Source organism: Protopterus annectens, chromosome 15.part0 (genome assembly GCF_019279795.1).
Source record: "Protopterus annectens isolate FY-2018-M chromosome 15.part0, PAN1.0, whole genome shotgun sequence".
NCBI classification, from domain to species: Eukaryota; Metazoa; Chordata; order Ceratodontiformes; family Protopteridae; genus Protopterus; species Protopterus annectens.
The window spans coordinates 500256125-500273303 of NC_056749.1; positions in this window are offsets into that span (position 1 = coordinate 500256125).

Sequence of the window (17179 nt, forward strand, 5' to 3'; positions counted from 1 at the left end):
TGCCCACTTAGGTACTGAACATCCATTAACCGTAATTATTTCTCCCTTCAGCTAGAAAAGTTCCAGTATGGTGATTTTTTTTTTTTTTTTTTTTTTTTTTTTACATACATCCGACTGCAATAAATCTGTGTGGTTGTCATTGCATGTGGAGTAATAAGGAATTGTTGGGACAGGTAGGTTCTCAATTTATTCCCTAAATGTTGACTCATTAGCATGTACTGATTGTCAATTAATGAAGAGTTATATTCTTGGATGCTGGTATGTTGGACAACAATTCCCTATTAGAGAATCAAAGGAAATTTGAATGTTTAAAATGTCTTGTCAGCTGAGCACATAAAACATTTTCTCCTCTCTTATTGGTTAAAATAATATTTTCATATTTAAACTGATTAACCACAGCACTGGATATCATGAATTTAGTATCATGATTAATCATACCTCTTAAGTGTACCTCATTATGAGGAACGTATCTCATTTGAGGTCTTAAAAAGTTCATGTTCCTCAAAGTTCCTCAAAGTTCCACATTGAAAGACTCTGTCACACATTCAGTGTTTGGAACTTTTTTCAGTGAAATCCATGGTAAATAGAAATGAATCATATTAATTCATTAAAAGATCTTATTTATAAGTGAAACTAGCATATTTTAACCATCCTATAGCCTTCCTAGTTGAAGTTGTTATTAAGCCATTAGTATGTGTTGCACATTTTGCCCATTTGTCCCACATTATGAAGGCTGGTGTTCCTCATTTTGGAGATGGAAAGTTGATAGCTATGGATTAAGTTACACTGAAACAAAAGTGCTGTGTGTGAGCTGCCTTTCAACTACTGTATGCGTCAATCACACAAGGCAACACACAAAACTAATCTAGCAAACATACATAGGTACAAATTAGTTAAAGGGTAGAGCTAAGGGACTGAAGTCTGAAGCCTTTATTTATCCTGATTGGTCATGATGTACTACAGGTGTCTCTCTCCTGGCTCCCATGCAGTTTGATCATGAGGACAGACTTTTTACAGAAATGTTTATTTTCTTTCTTTCTTTATTTTTCAGGAAGAGCTTGGGTGTCTCTCCAGGCAAATCTTTCTGTCACTTCAGAGATCTCAGTCAATCACTCCATGCATACATTCCTGCATAATCCTACATTCTTTCCAGAAGTCCGTGACTGAGGATGTGTTCTCCATGTTCTAATTGTGGTTACCTCTGTTTGTGATTATGTGTTTGAAAAGTGCACACATTCAGAGAGAGTGAAAAAAATGATCAAATATTTATCTTACTTGTTGCAGGGACAAAGAAGGAGTGCTTTTGTATCTAAACAGACTCTTTTCACATGACCATGTCTATTGCCTTGATATTTACCATCAAACTGTTAATATGCCTTTTACCAGTGCAGTTGGAGTGGAAGTGGATCTCATTGCTGTAGTATGGGGGGAGGCTTGTTTTTTTTTTTTAAAGGAGGATGGCCATATTTTCTGCTTACTTCAGAACTATGTCTGCTGTGGACCTCTGAAGACACTTAGTCATCAGTTTATATATTTACCAATAACCTATAGCCAAGAAGCAGGCATCCTTTAAGAAGGACATGCTTCAGGTCAGTTTGTTTTGCAGTCCTTTGTTGTGTTACTCACTGCTGCTGCTACCCACTCATCTTTGCGGAATATTACTTAGGATTCTACCCACATTTTACCCTTTTATTATTAGCTGGTCTTTCTCTTGGTCATTTTCAATGTGGTTATATTTAACCATCATTCCCTTGCTTCCAATGGTTTTCTGGGTCTCTGATGAGACTGTTCTGGAATTTAATGTTCAAGGAAGTAACACTATAGTATTACAATTAGTTAAATTTCTTGTAGATAGAATTGCATTCAAGGAGGGTTTAAGAATAATTGACCATTGGGGTGTGCATGGTCCATAGCTCAAATGTTGGAGTCCTAGCATAAACCAAATGTGGCAATATCTTGTTGGTTGCAAGGATTTGAGATTTTTTTTTTAAGAGTCATGTGAGAGGGCACTAGAAAAAAGTATCCCATGGATAGTCAGTCTCAGAAGGCATTCTGAAAGGTCATTTGACATGTTAAGTAGTAACATCTGATGGACTGATATTCTAGAACTTTGGCTACAGGAATGAAAAGGACAGACTCCTCTGGCATTACAAGCACTTTAAACACTAAACTGTCACATACTGATAAACAGTATCCAAAGTTCCCACAATGCACCACTCTATATGAAAACTCCATTTCTTTCCAACTGTGAAAGCTTCTGGTCTCACAGAATAGACCCTGCTGGTTGCTCTAAAGTACAGTATTTTTACATAAAATTGAGATTTGTCCTACTTTATCTGATGTTTCTAATTGTTTAGCTTCATAATTACACATTTATTCTTATATATTAGTCTAGTTTTCAAACTGCATTTCTCCCTGGTTTATGCCCTCGCTACAGTCATTGTTTCTTAGATTTTTTTAAGTGCACATGTGTGCAAACAAATCCCCTAACACACACTTAAACTATTTAATGTAGCAGCTCTATGAGAAACTGTTCAGAATTTGTGTTACTGCATTTCTAACAGCAAAGGACAGTGGGGTTATTTTATTTGTAGGTACCAAACAAAAATCTCTGTACATCCTGCAATTATAGATATATTGAGAAATACAAAGGAAAGACAGAAAGCAGTTTTGGGATCACAAAATCCTATAGGAAATTGGAAAGTAAAACAGTAATGCCCACAAAGAGAAAAAAATGAATGACCTTTGCAGAGATGTCTGCGCTAATCCTACTGATCATAACAGAGCTATATATTGCTAATAACAGATTAAAAAAGGGCAAAAAATCCAGTGTATGTGATATAAAATGGAATGAAGTCAGAGGCCTTATGCTTATGAGCATGTATGGGCATGTCATGCTGTATTCTCTTAATCTTACAGGCAGCCACCATTCCTGTCACCACTAAGAAAACTAAATCCCCATGTAGTTCAAAATTAGAAGTGTGAACTAGTAATGACATACTGCAAAGAGTGCTCATACCGGTAAGAGTGAAATGTTCCATGTGAGTTCAGGATCACTGGTAAGACAGCTTAACAGTGACAAGAAAGCCAGTGGTGCTACTTCTAAGCAAGTATTGCAGCCTTTTAGGGGTGGTATAAAATACAGTAGTTGGAAAGGCCTGCGCTGTGAGAGCATCTAACAGTGGTGCTTGTCTGATACTTGCTAGTTAGTTTTGTAGCATGGCACTGGGTGACAATGAGTCAATAAACATTGCAGATATTTTAGCAGTTACCATAGGAATACTTTCATAATTTTTATCTTTATACTTGTTACTGTTTTTTACAACTTTCCATATTTTCACATTATTTCATCAAAGTTTCCATAAGACGGACTCAAACATTTATGTAGATCATTGATTGTATTAAGACATTAACATTTCTTTAGATCATTTCATAAGCTTTCTTTTTATTTTCCCTCTTCTTCCATTTTTTCTTTTTCAAACCACTGTCCATTCCCAAGTTCCACCTTACTCATCCAGACAGTGGCACCACCATCTTTCCATGTTCTTCTTCCACCACTACCTGTAATTCTATTCTTTCTTATTCAGTCCATTTTATTCCAGTGATGTACATTTTTTCATATTTTAGCCAAAAATAAATGTATAAATGCATAAGGAAGAGCAGCAGTAAACTAAAAATTTCCATATGGGATAGCAATAGTAATCATGAGACTTAAGAGGCAGCCAGCTTTTGATGGGAAGGCTGTCCAAAATCCTACCTCCTTCCTTACTATGATGGTGCAACAATGCTGTCTTTTTATTTCAGGAAGGGAGATAGAGACTGATGAAAACTAATAAGAAGCTTTTCTTGTCATCTGTGGGACATTTTTGTTGAGAATAAATAAGAAAATGAAAATTGCTTTGAATATTGCTTTGTATGTAAAATCTGGAGTGGAAACACAAACACCACTGGGAGTATGGCACTCAGTGTTTGTCTTTAAATTTCACTGGAGACAAGGGACATGCATAAGTAACACCCCCAGCCAAGGAAATCACTGTAAAGAATTTCTCAAAAGCCAACTTTGCACTTCTCAAGACTGAGGTGGAATCCTTCAAAGCCCCTGGGCCAGAGGATAATACAGCCCAATCCGCAGAATCCTTTACAAATGCATTCTATGATCACCTGCAGGAATGCATGGATCATGCTATCCCAAATAAAACCAAGACTCACTCCTCCAAAAACAGGAGACCGGTCTGATGGACCCCGGCCATAAATAAGCTATACAACAGAAGGAGGAAGCTACTACATGACAGAGCAAAATCCCAAAAAGGGAAGGCATCAGTGATTAGTATTAGTAAGAAACTTTGATCCCTCATAAAATCATCAAAGGCCAGCTTCGAAAGAAAAATTGCCCTAGACACTAAAGATAATCACAAGGCCTTCTTTAGTTATGTCAAGAACATGGATGGAAACTCCCAGATATGCTCTGAATTGTTGCATAACGGTACAAAATATACCGAACCTACAGACATAGCCAACATCCTGGCAGACAGATTCAGCACAAACTCCCCCCCTTCCCCCCCAAAGGAGCAAATGCCTATCCCAACTGAATGTAACATCCCTGACATCACAGATGCACAGGTGAAAGCTGCCCTCTCCAAAGCAAAAAACACAGCATCTATGGGACCGGACAGTGTCCCAGGCTGTGTCTTACATGAGCTCCAAGAAGAACTGAACCCTCACATTAAGTCACTGTTCAAACTTAGCCTTACTACAGGATATGTAGCCAAAGAATGACGTACATCTACAGTGGTCCCACTCCACAAAGGTGATGCCACAATGGACCCTGGAAACTATCGTCCCATAAGCCTGACTAGTCTGGTCTGTAAAGCTTTGGAGCATATTATCATGGAACTCATAAACCAAGATATTGGGAGCCTCCAGACACTGGACCCTACCCAATTCGGCTTTGTCAAGGGCAGATCTTGCCTCTTAAACCTAGTTGATTTCTTTGAAACAGTTACCAAAGCCATAGATGAGGGCAAGGTAATCCACACAGTCTACCTGGAACTCTCAAAAGTCTTCGACACAATACCCCACACGGGCATCATAAATAATCTTACCAGCTTAAATATCAACCACTATATCACAAGATGGGTTGCAAACTGGCTCAGAGATAGAACCCACATGGTCAGAATCGCAGGTGCCATGTCCGAATCCAAACCTGTTACAAGTGGCGTCCCACAGGGCTCAGTTCTGGGACCTCTCTTGTTCGGTATATACTTCTCTGAGGTTCAGGTTAACACAGGGGGATTATGGCTGAAAAAGTTCACAGATGACTGCAAACTGGGGGCCATAATCGAATCTCCAGCTGACACAAGCATCCTCCAAAAGGGTCTCACAGAGATGGATGCTTGGTGCCAGAGCCACGGCCTCAAGTTAAATGCTAAAAAGTGCATAGTCATCCCCTTTTGGAAAAACAAGGTGCCCACAAATTACCACATAGGTGGTAATCCATTAAGTTCGGAAGAAGTAATTAGAGATTTGGGGACCAACGTAGATAGTAATCTCTCCTTTGATAATCACGTTGCCAAAGTGGTTAGAAAGACCTTCTATATAGCCCACCTTATCACGAAAGGGTTCGCATCCAGATCAAGAGAGGCCATTGTGCCCCTCTACTCGTCACTCATCAGGCCCATAATTGAATACAATGCCCCTTTTGGGATGTACCTTACCCGACACCTGCAGCAACTGGAGAGACCCCAAAAGTACCTCACCAAGAGGATCACGGGCTACAAACAGATGTCCTATGCAGCTTAACTAAAGAAACTCCAGCTCTACTCAGTTGCTTACCGCCTACTCAGAGGCGATCTATGCCTGATGTACAAAGCCATGTCAAACTCAGAATTAATGGACATGCTCCACCTCAAAAAAATCCAAGTCATTTAGAGCTACACACTCCAGGGACCTAAACCTCAGCACAAAAATAAATAGGACATGCTGGAGGGACAGATTCATTTCCCAGAGGCTCCCCTCACTCTGGAATAGAATCCCAATTCATGTTAACATAGCCCCTCGCTGACCCTCTTCAAGCGAAATCTGGACTCATGGATGGGAAATCGCAAATTCACCCCTGGGATCTCTTCTGTGTCCCTGCTAGACAGAGGCACAGTAAACTAATCTTAAAAGGGTGCCTTCTGTGACCTACTTTACAGAGGCACAGTAGGCTAATCTAATAGGGAGGTGGAAGCCAAATACACTCTTTCTAGGCTTATAAATGCCCTAGGGCAGATAGCCTAGTATCTATCTATGAACCTATGAATGAAAGCACTTAATCCTGAAAATCTTGAATAAAGCATCTGGCTTTTACTGCTCATTCTGTTTTTTTTTTTAAATACTTGGTAGATTTATATGCAGTCATTTTGGTCTCCCTCAGAGGTTGGCAGCATTTTGCATTTGATTACTTGTATTTATTTTAGGAAACTGCATTAGAAAGGTATGAACTTCAAGTCACGGTGCTACTGATTTATATTTTTTAACAGTGGAGAATACTTTTTTTGATATCAGCAGGCTTCACTCACTGTAGACTGCAGGTAGTTATCTGACATTTAATCACAAATGTGTCACAGGCAGTTGACATGGTTTGCTGTTTATTGGCTGTACAAGTTAATGGTTTCACATTCTTCATTAAGTATGTACTGTGACTATTTTTGTTTCATGAATTGCCTTTTATTTCCTACTGTTAGATTGTGACTGAATATGTGTTTCATTATTTCATTCTTGTTTTACTTGCCTCAAAGTTAAAATGATCCAACAGAAGTTAAAATAGGATAGGATTCCACTGCAACATTTGTGTAACCTATAGAGTTATTTTTATGTAAGCTTTTATATATGGCTGTATTTGAAGTGCAATATACTGTTACTAGGTGCCTGATTGTTAGAGTTGTGACACATTTCAATGTGAAATGAACTTAGCAATTTTTTTTTGAGGACCGGGAAACTGCATCGTTACCAGTAGTGAATAATTATGGGTCTACTTTAAGCTCTCGAAAGCAATAAAACCCGAATCTGAATCACGCAACACAGAAAGAGCGAACAGCGAATACGAACGAATGAAACCGTGAAAGGGGAAATATCGAAATCGCATAGTTGGCCCGTCTGTGGTATAGCTCCGTAAGGTAAGTGTGCGATAGTTACGGACCTTAGGGTTAGGGAGAGGTTAAGGTAAGTGCATAGATAGGTAGTGTATGTAAGGTTTTGTGTAGGTAATGTATGTAAGGTTTAGTATAGGGTTTTGTTAAGTGTATGTGTGTGGAATATTTAGTTTGTTTGGGTATAGCTCCGTAGGGAAAGTGTGCAGTAGTTACGGACCTTAGGGTTAGGGGGGTTAAGGATAGTGCATAGACAGTTGTGTATGTGGGGTTAGTGTAGGGTTAGCAGTAGGATTTCGGTGCTTTAATTTAGGGTTAGAAGTAGGGATTTGGTTAGTGTATGTATGTGTTTTTTTATTGTGTTTGGGTAGGTAGTGTGTTGCGGGTGGTGGGTTGGCTGACTATGACGGTTCGAGGTTTACATTTTCACCCTTTAGTACATTCGACGTATCCGCGGTTCATTCTTTATGTGTCGCGTGATTCAGACTCGGGTTTTTCGTGTTTCGAGGGTGTAAAGTAGACCCAATAATTATTTCCACCTGTAGAGATATTATATTTGTATTACATTTTAATACTTTAAAATTAATTAAAATTGTTGTATTTTTAAATTAAGAAAATAATGGACTAATAGATTCTATTGGTCTGTCTTCCAGCTTGATTTCTGTCTATTTCTATTTCAAACATTAAATATATCTATCATCACTAAAACTTGATAATGATTTGCGTTGAAGCTCTGATGTTTAGATAAGGTGTTGTTTGTCTGAGCTCCTTACTCATAGAGTTGTTTCTAGGGGGAGGCCTTCTGCTACACAGAGGTATGAAGGTACTGCTCCATAAAATGAAGATGCATGTTTTACCTAACAAAGTTCAAAGAGTTCATACCTATCAGCTCTGTGGGACTGCAGTAGAAAACAGCTATAAGCAGCAATCACACATCATGTTACATTTAATGCTTTACTGTCAAGTCAAACAATATATCTGAGGTAAAAATGGAGTGCAGTTTTAATGAATATCATGTACTATTGTACCACATATGGAAGGGATTAAAATAAAAGATGATCTATATTCATATAATAATGAATCAGAGATGGATTATCAGTGATTAAAAAGAAACCTTAATATGATTGTAGATTGTCTCCTGTAATCTTTAAGCCTGATGTGTAATAATAATTTAAAGCTATAAAGACCACATTTCTTGTCTAGTAATAAACCAGCACTTTTCTTTTCTGTATAATCGCAACAAGTACGTTTCTTCAGGCACTGACCACTGACAAGCACTTCATTAATAAAGTAAATTTCCACATATCATACAAAGATTGGTGAATTTATCAGTCATCATGTACCAGTACAAAGCTCATATTCCAGAGTTTGCATTATGAACCGGAATAACCCCACCAAATGCATATACACACACACACACACACACACACACACACACACACACACACACACACACACACACAAACAAAACCTCAATTCTTTTGATTGCATCTTTAACTTGTTTTGTTGGATGACAAATATCACTGAGGGCTGAAAACAAATATCTGATATTTATTTTGAGATTGTCTTGCAATAGAAAACAAATCATGGTTGGATTTTATACTGTAATTACATATTTGGATCCCTATATTGACTTTTTAGTCTGAAATATCAGTTGGTAGACTAGCATAACAATATTCCAGAGGCTTAAGATCAGTAGCAGGAGAGTTCTGCAATTTAATAAGGTAATATCTTTTCCTCTCTGCAAACTACATTTTGGTTGGTTAACCAGGCTGATAGTATAATACCCATTTCGTCGAACAGGAATCATGCATAAACATGAAGATGGCACCTCATAAAATGTAGGAAACCAGCACTTGTTTTGTAGCACTGCAGTTAGACAAGTACTAGGATTTTTCTGTGCATATCAGGATTTACTTTCATACTGTTTGTGCCTTAATCCCATGTGGAAAGCAAAGGCTTTGGCCACTCATTAGACAGAAATAGTGCTGGGCTACTGAACTTGGGCATTTCGAAACTGGATATAGCACTAAAATCATTTTGCGTAGTAAGACCATTTAATATGCTGCTTCTTATTTTCTTTATTTGTTACATTTTTAGCTCATTTCTCTGTTTTATGAAAGATGTATATACAAATGATGCAATTATGAAATGATTAATGTACTGCAGTTTATGGTACCAAAATTAGAAATAGTGCCAGATTACAATGTTACATTTATGTTTGAAATTTTATTTCTAGCAGTTTGCTGAATGAGTTGATCTGGGTGGGCTAAATACCTTTTTTCAATAAAAGTACATAAAGAAAACTTGCAAGACTGTAATGGTCTAAAAAACAGGCTTAGTGTGTGTTTTTAATGAACTCTTGTTTATATGACGCATCAAGACTTATAAACTCAGAAGTAGTTAATGCCAATAATTCATTGCACTCTACAGGTCAGAATATTAATAAGTAGCAATTTAGGAGCCCTAAAGTAGTCCCTGTCAAAAGTGAGTAATATGAGATTTTGAGAATAGGGAATTTTTAGCTTCCAGATGTGTCCTATTTAAGCAATAAGGAACAAATGTGTCTTGTCTCAGTACATAAGAATGTTATGCCTGGAACAAATGAAGTTTCAGGTTATGCTAAATGCTTTTACTGTACAATAACATACATACATACTGGAATGTCTTATTGATGTTACATAATAGGCATGAAAATGAAATTGTTTATACTGCCTAACTGTATTTTTTAATTTTTTTAATTTTTTTATTTAGTTAATAAAACAATACTTTTAGATATTTTAGTGCTGTGCTTGCTTGAAAAAGTTATTTTGTAGTGCTTTCTAATTTTCTTGCTGATCACAGATGGCAGCATCTTCTCAACTTCCATTTCAAAATCTGTGAAAATATACTAAAATAAAAAACATTACATGTGCCCAACATACACCTACAATGAGGTGGGTTTAACTATGAAACAGTGCATTGGATGTTGTGCATTTAATTAATTAATTAGCTGGCTGATTTATTTGTAATTGGCACTGAAGAAAAACATGCATTCGTGTATTTCAGAATTAGTGTGCTAGAACAGTTATTTTACTGGAAATTTGCTGTATCTTCTATTAGTCTACAAAGTTTGTAAATACCTTGTAATTTTTTTTTTTTTTGCCACCATGTCTTTGGTTGACTATTATATTCACCAGCTATAGGAATGTTGTTCACTTCTTTCAACCTTATCTGACACCTAACATCAAAAATTTTGATCAGAATTAGAAAGCGTAGAAAGAGTCTATGGAATGCAAACATACAAAATCATTAGTTCATAGGTAGGTACTAGGCTATCAGCCCAATGGCCTAAGTAAGCCTAGCCAATAAGGTTCCCTGGTTTATGACATTCAAGAAAGTTATTTTCCTGTGCCCCCTGTCGAGCAGAGCCACCAAAGTGATCCCTGGGATGTATTTCCTATTTCCTATCCACTCATCAAGATTTTTCTTGAAGAGTGCTAATGAGGAACTTTGCTTGACATAGATGGGTAGCTTGTTCCAGAGTATGGGAAGTCTCTGGGACAGGAATCTATCACTCCAGCATGTCCTGTTTATTGTGGTGACAAGGTATAGGTCCCTAGAGTGTGTAGCTCAGGGGGATTGGGATTTCTTCAGGTGTAGCATGTCCAACAGCTCTGGGTTTGACATAGCTTTATATGGTAGACAGAGATCACCTCGGAGTAGGCGATATGCTATGGAGTAAAGCTGGAGTTTTTTGAGACGGTCAGTGTAGGGCATCTGTTTGAGGCCAGTAATCCTCTTTGTGAGGTACTTCTGTGGCCTTCCCAGTTGCTGCAGATGTCTTGTGAGGTACATTCCAAAAGGAGTGTTGTACTCTATAATGTGTCTAATGAGTGTCGAGTAGAGGGGAACAATGACCTCTTTTTTCCTGGATGAGAACCCTTTTGTGATAAGGTGTGCAACATAGAAGGATTTCCTGACTACTTTGGTGATGTGATTATCAAAGGAGAGACTACTGTCCACCTGGGTCCCAAGGTCTCTTATCACACATTCGGCATTAAGTAGACTGCTGCCTATGTGGTAGTTCATGGGTACAGAGATTTTACCAAAGGGGACGACAATGCACTTTTTGTCATTGAGCTTGAGGCAATGGCTCTGACACCATGCATCTGTCTCAGTGAGGCCCTTCTGTAGGATGCCCACATCATTTGGGGACTCGACTATGGCTCATAGTTTGCAGTCATCTGCACACTTCATTAGCCAGAGGCCTTCTGTGTCAGCCTGTACTTCAGAGAAGTAAATACCAAACAGGAGAGGTCCCAGGACTGAACCCTGTGGTACTCCACTTGTCACTGGTTTGAAGTCAGATTTGGAGTCTGCAACTTTTACAGTGTGGTTTCTGTCAGTGAGCCACTTGGCAACCCATCTTGTGATATAGAGATTTATACTTGTTAAAAAACATAAAAGCAAAAGAATGTTAATTCATTATTGTAGATTCTAATGTTTTATCCTTTTCTGGGACATAGTGAAGTTGGAGCTGGACAGAAAATCAATTTTGGGTGGATGTGGCAACAGCAATTTCTCTGAGGTAACATGTACATATTCAGTTGCACACAGCATCATTAGTGTAGAGCATACAAACAATGGTATAATCCTTCATTATTTCACTTATTCTGTAATACAAGGTATATCATTATCTGGGTTGCAAAGACACTGTATCCTATCTCAGTAAGCAACTAAATTAAAATGTACAAATCAGTTCTAGAGGGGGCATGAACACATTCACATAAATATTACATGCATACTTGTATTTTTTGACTTAGATGTGAGAGGAAACCACACAGTCATCAAAATCCCATGTATGCATATTGTGTCTGTCACAACTTACTGCATGCTGAATATTTCTTAGGACAGCTACAAGTAACAGTATATTCATTCATTAATATACTCTCTTGTACTAACTTTAACTTTCTCAGGATCACTGGAGAGCCAGCAGCTTTCCTGCTAAGCCGTAGTCATATAACAGAGAATCAAGTCTAGATACTGGTCTGCTCAGTCACTTAAATGTGATATCCATACCTAAAGTAATATAAAGGATCACCAGTTTTCTTCGTTCAGTTAACCATGCCATATATCTAATTGCATTATCCTGTTAATCAGATCTCCAGTTATTTCTGTCTTTTTGGAGTAGATATACAGTAAGTGTTTATCCTGACCACTTTTTGATATGTGTGTGTGTGTGTGTGTGTGTGTGTGTGTGTGTGTGTGTGTGTGTGTGTGTGTGTGTGTGTGTGTGTGTGTGTGTGTGTGTGTGTGTGTGTGTGTGTGTGCATATATATATATATATATATATATATATATATATATATATATATATATATATATATATATATATATATATATATATATATATATATATATATATATATATATATATATATATATATATATATATATATATATATATATATATATATATATATATATATAGATATATATATATGGGTCTACCTCAACCCATCAGAATGACATTTCCACAAAACGTAATTAGGTGACCCCTTTTTCACGAAAGTGCATTTTTTCAAAAATGCACTTTCACGAATAAGGAACTAAATGAACAGCAATGGAACGTATCATTATGGAAGTTATAAACAATGACATTGGTAATCTCCAAACTCTGTACCCTACCCAGTTCAGGTTTGTAAAAGGCAGATCATGTCTCCTAAACCTGATAGACTTCTTTGAAGCTGTCACCAAAGCCGTAGATGAGGGTAAGGTGGTTCACTAAGCCTATCTAGATCTCGCCAAGGCTTTCGATACCATCCCCAACTCTGAAATTATAGATAAACTCACTAAACTAGGTATAAATCCTTATGTCACAGAATGGGTTGCCAACTGGCTCACTGGCAGAACCCACACTGTGAAATTAGCAGACTCTAAATCCAACTACAGATCAGTGACAAGTGGAGTACCACAGGGTTCAGTCCTGGGTCCTCTCCTGTTTGGTATCCACTTCTCTGAAGTACAGTTTAACACAGAAGGTCTTTGGCTAACGAAATTCACAGATGACTGCAAACTAGGAGCCATAATCGAAACTCCTAATGATGTGGACATTCTACAAAAGGGCCTCACTGAGACAGATGCCTGGTGTCAAAGCCATGGCCTCAAGCTCAATGCCAAAAAGTGCATTGTCACCCCCTTTGGTAAAAACTCTGTACCCATGAACTACAACATAGGTGGTAGTATACTTAACACCGAAAGTGTGATAAGAGACCTTGGGACACAGGTGGACAGTAGTCTCTCCTTTGATAATCACATCACCACAGTAGTCAGGAAATCCTTCTTTGTGGCACACCTCATCACAAAAGGTTTCTCATCCAGAAAAAAAGAGGTCAATGTTCCCCTCTACTCATCACTCATTAGACCCATTATAGAGTACAATGCCCCTTTTGGTATGTACCTCACAAGACATCTCCAACAACTGGAAAGGTCACAGAAATACCTCACAATGAGGATTACTGGCCTCAAACAGATGCCCTACGCAGACCATCTCAAAAAACTCCAGCTTTACTCCATCGCATATCGCCTACTCAGAGGTGATCTCTGCTTAACATACAAAGCTATGTCAAACCCAGAAGTGTTGGACATGCTCCACTTAAAGAAATCCCAATCCCTCCGAGCTACATGCTTTAGGGACCTAAACCTTGTCACCGCAATAAACAGAACATGCCGGAGGGATAGATTCCTGTCCCAGAGACTTCCCATACTCTGGAATAAACTACCTATCTATATCAAACAAAGCTCCTCATTAGCACTCTTCAAGAAAAATCTTGATGATTGTGTGGGAAATAGGAAATTCACCCTGAGGATCACCTCTGTGGCTCTGCTTGACAGTGGCACAGGAAAATAATTTTCTTGGGTGGCAAAAGCCAGGGTACCTTTTTGGCTGGGCTTGTTTAGGCCCCAGGGCTGATAGCCTAGTACCTACCTATGAACCTATGCAGGCTCCCAGCAGACTTTAGCTTGGGGTTGCCAACAAGGTTATTCCTGCACCCCACTATTATGTGGATTATATTATAAATACAGGCTCATGTTCCATGAGAAGCCTTTATTTCAATACCTAGTAAAGTACAAGTAAGGCATTATAGTTATCTTTTCTTTGCAGTCTCAGCTTTCTCTCTTGATTTTGTTAGATGTTGGGATATTTCAAAAAGGCAAATGATTTATTTTTCATAAATAATTCTGTAATCATTGCAGGTATGGCATGGTATGGCATATTCTGAACAACAATGAGTTTTTTTTCAGAAATCAGTATTCCCTCTTTGTATATTTAAAATAATAAACCCTCAATAATACATTTCCTTAGTTTAGCCACAATGCAGGAAATCATTGAGTCTGGCCAGTGCTAACTTTTTGTCATTAAGAATAAATTAAACATAATACACTCCCCAGAATATTATCCTAATTATGCCCATTTTATGTCATTAAAACATTCAAACGTCAGGACTGCACTGCTGTCTTGCTCCTCAGGACTAGACTTTCTGAGAATCATAGCTTACTGTGCTTAGGGTTCAGAAATTATATGTTACTTCAAGTACTGAACCACAGGCTTCCTGTTGAAAGGTTCACAGGAAAGTATACAATTAATAAATTTTGAGCACTGCTGACTGGAAACACTAAGGCGTTCTAACTGTGGTTTTCATTATGAAAATATAATCTGTCTTGTAGACATGAACAAAAGTATATACTTTGTTTCCCAATTTTAATCATATCAAACAAAAGGCCAATGTATGTAATTTTTATATCTCTAGCCACTTTCTAACATTAGTGTTTGTTAACACAAACAGTCCATTCTGGATAATCTGTGCCATACTGCTGCAAGATTAGCCAGTTCCCTTGCCCTGTGTAGCTGCGTATCAACATATGACATAAGGCTTAAATGACTGCACCAGAGAAACACGCACAGTATTTATTCATAGTGTGTTATTGCCTCTATCACCTCAAGAAATCCAATCTGTAAGTAGCAGGTGAATGAGCTGGACTTCAGTGGTGCTGACATCCTGGTAACGTTTACTATGTGCAAAAAAACTCTTCCAGAACTCTGTAAACTCTATGCCTGGAAAGCATTTTTGAAAATAAAAAGTAATATTTAAAAAAGTTGTTATAGCTATATATATTATGAAAAGGATCCCAGATATGACTTCATTTTAAAGTAAGGATGCCTCAGAGAATGGTACCTTAGGTGCTAGGGTGGGTATAAGCAAAGAGATGATCATATAAGTGGTAGAAGGGTTTGTCTGACATGAATTTGGCAGGAATATGCAAGAACAGGTCCAGAGATGGAGGCATTCTCTTGGCTGCACATGTTTTGATATTTTCCTTTGCACTCAATATACTGTATTTATAGATGTGATGGTGTTTATTAATTTATCTGTTTACTTGTGTATTTTTTATTGATGTCCTTATTTATGTTTGTATGTTTGTTTGAATACTAGAGTATTGCACAAATCACAACTGACCTATTTAAGGTGCAGCCCATGTAAATACATCAAAAATAAAATGGATAATACAAAAATACAGAGTAAATCAGGATGATATATACACACACATGTAGCCATTAATAAGCAAACCATGCAAGTTGTATCAAACTATACACAAGTCTGCAGACTCAGCATAATAAAAGTGTTTCCAGTACTATGTACAGTATTTATAATGAAAATATCTAGGGATGATGAGATAGCTATGGGAGAGTTGGTAGAGAAATTTATAAGCAAAGCAAGAGGTAATATGGAAATAAAAATGGTGCAAAAAGATTTTGGAGATGGGACCAAATATCTATGTGGTAGTGATTAAATGATGGTGGGAAGATGATATTGCCAGCTGAGGAGGAATGTATGGGGAAAAAGATCACTTTATGGATATTGATGGGATCATTCTAATGTGAATTAGAGGTTCACCCAAAAAAGCATAGAAGTATAAAATCCTTTCCGTATTATCAATCTGTTTCATTTAACATTACTAACTTTATTGCTGAGATGCAATTTTAATAATTGCTTTTGCTGGGAGAAAACAATCACAATTCCCTCCCAACAAATGTTTAATACCATTGAACAGCTGCACATCTTCATGGATTGTAATAATTCTTGTGCCATTCTGGGAATATAAATCCTCATTCTTCAAGTCAAGGGCTTGTGATATTAATAGCTGAGTAGTGCCCACTTGCACATTTGCTGTGTGCTGCATCGGTCCTTATCTCTTTCCTTTATCACCCTTTTCTCTGTCAAGATTTTGGGAGGGTTTCTCACAGAAACTCCAATTATTTGAAGCCTTTGAACCAATGCATAGCCATTTCAGTAAGCTATAGTTCCAAGTTTGTATGTGCTGTCTGTGAATCAGTGAAGTCTGATTCGGACAAGTTTAGTTAAACCTTCTGTGTTATATTGTCTGCCAGTTCCATGCAAGTTAAAGCACAATCTGAAGTAGGGAAATTATATTTGCATTGTATTTATCGCCTTGAGGCGGTGAACATGATTAAAATGTGTGTGTGTGTGTGTGTGTGTGTGTGTGTGTGTGTGTGTGTGTGTGTGTGTGTGTGTGTGTGTGTGTGCTTGTTTGTTTGTATGTTTGTGTGTATGTGTGAGGTACCTACTGAAATGTGCAGTGAAAAAGGAATCCAAAATGATACACTTTTAAATATGTCACGTTTAGTAATACTGCTGCTACAAAAACAGAAATCAAGTTACTGTCAAGGAAAGATGATTCTTATGAAGGAATATGATCTTTGGTGTACTCAAAATGCATTCATTAATTCACTTCACCAAACATTAGCTTCTGACTTCAAAAACTAATCAATTAGAACTCACTAGATCTTATTTCTTCCTTGTTATCTCTTTTTGGAGTGACTCTAATTCTTTTTTCCCCTTCTACCAAAACAACCCTTTGGCTAAGAGACTTTACAGTGGTACACAAAGAGCCTTGTGGTTGCGTTCCTCTATAACTCCACTTCCCTACCAATGAAATATAATTCCACATTCTCGTGGCGTGCCTCATGAGAGCAATGTCAGAGA